Source organism: Chelonia mydas, chromosome 14 (assembly GCF_015237465.2).
Source record: "Chelonia mydas isolate rCheMyd1 chromosome 14, rCheMyd1.pri.v2, whole genome shotgun sequence".
In the NCBI taxonomy this organism is placed as follows: domain Eukaryota; kingdom Metazoa; phylum Chordata; order Testudines; family Cheloniidae; genus Chelonia; species Chelonia mydas.
In genome coordinates this window covers 10430381-10437196 of record NC_051254.2, presented here as the reverse complement: position 1 = coordinate 10437196, position 6816 = coordinate 10430381, and the positions used below count along the sequence as shown (strand labels likewise).

The following is a 6816-nucleotide window of genomic DNA, read 5'->3' as shown; positions in this document are numbered from 1 at the left end:
GGGCCTGGAAAAGGAGGTTGACCAGCTTTCAGGCTGTGCAGAGAACTTCCATCCTTTCCAGAAACAAGTGCCGGGGTTCATGGCCATAGCAAACTGCCAACCCAAGGCTGAGTCTGAGGAAGCTTAAAACTTAGTGCAAATATTTCTCAGAACATCTCTAGCTTTAGGAACTGATCTGAGTATGTCCGGTTCCTTTTAATTATTGCAAACTATTCTCATTGTGAAGGACAAATTATGGAAGCGGATCCAGTGTCTCATTGTCTCAGCCCTGTGACAGGGTGGACTAGGCCTTGAGGCCCCCTGCTGGAGGCCTTGTGGCCTTGCCACACTCCACCCCAGAAAAGGGCAGTACAGAGGTCCGCCAACCTGCATAGAGTGGCTGTGTGGGAAGCAGCCAATGGGGGCCCAGCAGGCTAGTATAAAAAGAGCTGCAGGACCAGACTAAAATTAGTTTCTTGCTAGAGCTGGAGGAGAGTGGATGGTGCTCTGGTCTGGCTGCTGGGACACCACCAGGACAAGGCCCTGAGGTAAGGGTAAAGAATGTGCTGGAACCACCGGGAAGTGGCCCAGGGAATTGTAGGAGCAACACAGTTTGTTTAAAGGGACATGGCAGATAGCTGCTATCTATAGGGTCCTTGGGCTGGGACCCGGAGTAGAGGGTGGGCTGGGTCCCCCACTACCAGCCACTGGGAAAGTGGCCTGGACTTTGAGTTACCCCAGAAAGGGAACTGACCTATAGTGGCCAGCTGGAGAGCTGTGGCCAGAAAGGCCCTGAGATGGCAAAGACACTGCCTCCAGGGAGGGAGCCCTGGGGCATCGCTCTATACCGGAGCACAGACAACTTGAGAGCGACATTACAGAGGGCACTGAGAGGGGCTTCTGTTGTACGTGTACCCTGGAAGGTGCTTGCTTTGTTTTTATTTCACATACAGCCTGTGTGTGCCTTGGCTGGAGGGATGAGCCAGCAAAGACCCACCACAAAGTGTAGGGACCCACACTTGGCCAGGGGACACTCGCGAGAGGGGAGTGCACCCCATTACAAGCCCTCTCTGACATTCCTTCAAGGTCAGGCATGGAAGTGTTAGAGTATTGCTCAGCATGGCAGGAGAAGGGGCCGCTGTGAGTTAAGGCACAGATTACGATACCTTTGCTCACGTTGAAAAGTACCTGATGCTTAAGTCAATGGGACTGCTTGTACAGTATGATGTTACTGAATGTGAGCCAGCCTATGGCAGTCTGGCCCTGAGGTAGCGGTCTGTGTGAATATGAGTTTGGCATGGGCAGAATTCCCCACTTGCTTCTGCTGTTGGGTCCCTCCTCGAGTGCTGTAACTGGGACCATGTCACAGAGGTGAGTTAAGGAGCCTGCCCATGAGTGCAACTTGAGGATATTTTTTTCCTCCGTGGTGGAATAGCGCAATGGTGTTGTCTGAGTGACGTGATCTTGTAATCCAGCGGCTGCTCCTTAAGCTATAAGGGAGATTTCCTTTAGCTCCTGTGGTAGAGGACTGCATTAATGGAGCTAGTGCGTCCCTGGCTGTGCTCACGCCCTATGGGTGTGTGATTGATATTGTGATTCGGTCTGTTGCCTGCAGCATATGGATTTATTACAGCAGGTCTAGCAACTGGAGACTTCCTACCAATACTTCTGCTTTTATAACCACTGACCCAAACCCTTGAGCTGTCATGCAGGAGCGACTCGAGTATGGATGTGTACGCAGAGGGCTGCCTCCTGCTCCCACTGAAGCCCATGGGAGCTTTTCCGTTCACTTCACGGGGATCAAGATCTGGCCCTGAATCTCTACTGAGTAACACAAAAGCATCAAAATGAGAGCAAGCCGCTGGGCTACATGAGAAGAGTTTGGTGTCTGTATTTTATACAGCAGCTCTGAAGCTTGGCACCTGTTGCTTGTTGATGGCAGTAAGGACTAGTCTACTCAGTGTTCCATAAACATACAAGAACCAGTCCCTGCCCTAAGAAGCTTACAATCTAGGTTGGATGTGGAAAAACCCCCGGTGCAGATATGTGCAATGCACCAGGAGACTGTACAAGCTCAAAACAGTGGAGAGATCTTGCAGAGTTCATCAATGAAAGGCTTTTTTTGCGTGTGGCAAGTTCCAGCAACTAGGAAAAACTAATAGCATTGACTTCATGAGGCCAGACATACTGTAGGGAGGCACTGTGCAGTTCTCCCCACCGCTCTGCCAAGGCTCCTCAGTTCTTGCCCTCAACACTCCTATTATTCCCCTGTGAATGCTGCCAGTTGGCCTGGTGATGTGGGCGTACATAAAGAGCCAAATTCTTCCCTCCGTTACCCTTGGCACCATGATAGACTTCAGGGGCGCTGCACGGGTGTTACTGAGGGCAGAGTTTGGCAGCCAGCTTCCAGTACGAAGTAGGTCATGGCCACCAAATGCATTTTCTCCAGGAAGTTTGAATCCATACCTCTAGCAATAGAAATCAAACACATTAAACAACATTGTGTTGCCTGCCCTGTTAGCTGGACGCAAGGCAACACTGTACACAAAGCTTTATCCTTGTGCCAGGGTGAATGGAAATACGAGCATTTGCTTTCACCTGAAGTTATGTGCGGTGGCACAAGTGCTTGAATCCCCCTACCTACATCACTGAATCAGGCAGTATGTGGCGTGCCAGCTAAAGGATCCAGGCAGAAACTGTGCTTTGCTTTAACTGTGTATTTTTACTGAATAAAACTAAGCTGAGAATCCTGTAGCTGGGGCAGTATATTTTCCTGCTCCCATAATTTATGAAACATTGAGACATTATGGTCTGTTAAATTCACCAAAGAGCTGCGCTGTAATGCCCCCATGTGGACGTTGCAGGCATGAACCCCACAAGACTCCTCGTTTGCATTAATATAATCTTCTTTAAACAGGACTACATTAACAAGAACTAGGAATCTTTAGTTCATGTCCGCAGCATCCACACTGGGGGAGTTACCCTGTAGCACTTTGGTGCACACGGCTATTCACACTCCCATAATCTGAACTGTGAGACAGTGTACACGTAGGTTTACTCACAATAAAATGAAGTAGGTCGGTATCTACCTGGTCTCTCTTGGTGAATCCAGCCCCATGTTTCCAGATGAGAACGCCTATCAATTATACACTTTATCCTCTGTGGTTTCTAAGTAAAACGCTAAGGATACAGTGCAGTATAACAGGGTTGAGGTGGCAATTACATTGTAAGCAAAGAGGGATAGCAGATTGAGTCCTGTAAATCTCTCCCATATGCATGAGCTGTCACTGTACTCTAGAGGGCAGTATGGTAATACGTATGATACCAATCATATCAAAAAAGATTCCTCCAAATCTTCTTAATGAGACTATATTAGATATTAATATTAACAATTTAACTGATAGGATACAGAAGCCATCAGAAACAACAAGGAGTCTGGTGGCACCTTAAAGACTAACAGATTTATTTGGCAGGTTTATGAAAGCAACATCAGATGGCATGCCTTAGTTAAAATGCTCATTATCCCTTCATAAGAACCTGATTTGCAAGGGTTTATAGAGACACAGGGTTGAACTTTCACTGTCAGTCTAGCTGCATAGTCTTTTTAATTTTTAAAATGGTCTATTCGTAAGCTATTTTCAAGCAACAGGAAGGCAAATAAAAACTAGCCTTGTTTGTTTATTTCATATGCTTTATGTAGCAAGCCAGCACTTTTTGAAAGGAAAAACAAAACAAATGAACAAAATTATGTTTTACTGGCAGTTAATCTTTAATGTGGGCTGGAACTGTTTAGTAATTAAAAATATTATATATTTTTCTGAAATCCGAGGTGTTTACTTTAGAGAAGTACCTACTAAGGATGCCCAGTAGTTACTTTTTCGTAATTTTTTTTCTGCTCAGTACATTATAATCAATGAAAGTCAAAGTTCAAAATGATTTGCTTCAAAAAAGCATCCAAAAGGTTGGCCACATCTCCATAGTCCATCTAATGGTGTTCCCATGAACACCCTATAGTGTTCTTGGGTAATGTTCTTCTTGTTTGTTACTTTTGCTCAAGGATGGGTCTGAACCAAAATCATGGATCTGGTAACCCAACAAATTTTAGGGTATTCAAAGTTTTACATCTTGGATCCATCAATGGTTATTTGCTTTGAACTAGTTGGCTCACTCTCCATTATTAGAGCTGTGCAAAACTAGCTGAGCCAGGTTTTCCAAGCTTCACAAATCTGGGCTGAGTTTCAGATTAATCTGAGCTGACTTAACTACAGTATATAGCTAAGCTAGTAGTAGGGTGCCAATACCCTAAGTAATACGGTTTTGTGGTTGCAGGCCAGGTAAAGATGGAGACTTTGGATGGTTTTGAGCCAAAACCAAGTTGTTTGTTTGGGTTGTTTCATTTTTTGTTACAACTATCTGCATTACATATAGGTGCCACAATATACTGGGTGCTGTGCACGCATATGGTAAAAGAAAATCTCTGCCCTATATAAGGGTGGGGAGGAGTAGAACACAGATCTGCAGGCCTCAAGGTTACTGAAACTTCTGCACTGCCAAGGGAGAACTATGATCAATGCACTATAAACCCTGGGAAACTAAGCATCACAGGAAGTGCCACCCATGGAAGACCTGATTGGCGGCATCCCCTGTGACCACTGATTGATTGGTCCACATGCACTATTTAAGCATGATGATCCAGGAAGCTGTCTGTGCAACTCAGCAGTCCCTGGCATGATGTGACAACAGACCCCACTGTCGCATCCTCCTTTGGACCTGGCTCTGTTTTTCAGCTTTGACCCTTGGCTTGACTCCACTCTGGATTCCTGACTCTGGTTCTGACCTTTGCCTAGACCCGTGACTCCAGTTCTGACCACTAGACCTGACTCCTGGTCCTACTTGCTATCCTGGTTGTGATGCCCTGTGAGGGTCACAGTATAAATAGACAAGACAGTCAAGCAGTTTGAGAAAGGAAATAGCTGGGACATTGAGGCACAGAGAGATGAAGTGAAGTGCCTACAAAGCCTGCAGCAGAGCTGGGAACTATACCCATAACTCCTAAGTCCCAGTCCAGTGCCTTAGCCACAAGAGCATCCACCTTGTTTGAACAGGTAAATCTGAAACTCAGGTGGAGGGAAACCCCATAAACTGATACCCAAATGAGGTTTGCATGAATCCCTGTAAACCCAAAATCCAGTTTCAGTCAAGTTTAATAATGACTGCATCTAATTTTCACTGTGCCTTTATAGGTTTTCATTCCTACCTGGATTTCTCAGACTGTGTTTGCTCTGGTAGAATATTGCAGATCCATGAACACTATCCAGAATGGATGGACCCGTGATTGGTGTCGCTCAACTTTTGCACATTGTTTTGACTCACCACATCTGGTTTTAGGTTAATGCCACTAATATGTGTCACTGTAACAGAACGGCCTGCCCTTTTAAGGCCAGGAGGCCTGGGGACATTCAACCCTGTTCAATGAGCCCTGCCTGCTACACCTGTGCTGGCTGAGGGACATAAGGGGAAGGAAGCCCAGCAGAGGAGAGCTAGTTGGAGGGGAGAGCAGAAGGCTGAGGAGAATCCCAAGAAGAGCACAAAGCGGACAAAGGCCTGTGAAAGACTCCAGGTGGGAAGGCCTAGCAGTGGCTGTTCAAGAAAGAGCAGGGAGCAAGCCAAAAGACCCCAAGAGGGGCTGAGAGGAGAGATGGAAAAGAGCCTGGGAAGAGTGACTGCTGAGCCCAAAGGGTGAGTGGAAGAGCACTTGAATTAGAGGAGAGAAGACAGACCCATTGGGAAGGAGGGACTGGGCCCAGTTTAAGATTGAGGCAAAGATGGGGTGTTTTGTTTGTTTTGATTTGGATTCTGGGCTGGGGACGGACTTAGCTGGAGGACCAAGTTGCTGCAGTGTCCCATCTTTGGCTGGAGTAGGCTCCAGATGGTTGTGGGGATGCTGCGGCAGAGCAGCTGCAATGTCACACTGTGCTGCAAGGTGGCAAGGTTGAGCTTTGTAACAGACCCTTTCAGCGAGTGAGCTGTACAAATGGGATCTCCCTCCAGTTCTGGTCGCTGTTAAACAACCAGTCACTGGACACAGGTTTACATCAGTTTGCTCAAGTCGGTCCCATCCTTCAAGATGCTGAGTGTCTCCTGAGAAAACCTTTGCATGGTACACAGTCTGAATCAGATTCATACCAATGTAGGGACAGAGAGGAGGTCGTTTGTGTATCAACTATTTAGAAGCTATGAGGGTGGCTCCAGCATCTGGTGTGGGCTGCCCTGAATTGCACTCCTGTTTCAGTAACAGAATAACTGAAGTGCAAGGATCCTCCTGCCCCCGGCTTGCTGACACCCAACTTCTGCTCCACTCCCAGCTCACCCTGGAATGACCATGAGCCCAGGACTGCAGCAAAGACAGCTCAGAGATGACTCTCCTCCAGGGTGTTTTGAGCATCTAATCTGGGGCACCTTCCCTGCAACACCTTAGTGCCAGCCTAGCTGGCATAGAGAAGTCTCAGGGCTCCACAGAATGGAACTTTGGTTTATGTGATTCAGAGTTTCACAAAGTTGGTTGGGACCATCACTTAGAATTTCTTGATTGTTTAGCGGGATTGTAAAAGCTTGAGGCCTAGGGTGGTTAAAATATTTGACTTCGTTTTACTTTCAAGCTAAAATGTAGAATCCACCCTAGTTCTTTCTTCAGAGCTTCCAACATTAGCATGGCAAGTGGCCAGACCTCAATTCAAGCTCATCTATATGCCATAACGCCAAAGAGTTCCAAACAGCGAGCCATCCCTGCAGTAAGGCTGGAAAACTTTTCCTTTAAAGCATTATATGAATCAAACC

General features: G+C 46.7%; 1 long non-coding RNA gene across 1 annotated transcript in view; it reads left to right on the top strand.

Moving 5' to 3' along the window:
- Positions 1-457: 457 nt before the first annotated feature.
- The window catches only part of LOC122462938, a 92830-nt gene continuing 86471 nt past the window's right edge, over positions 458-6816 (top strand). Inside the window, exon 1 of the long non-coding RNA XR_006285835.1 lies at positions 458-527. This is a non-coding gene — a long non-coding RNA (uncharacterized LOC122462938). The remainder of the gene's footprint in view (positions 528-6816) is intronic.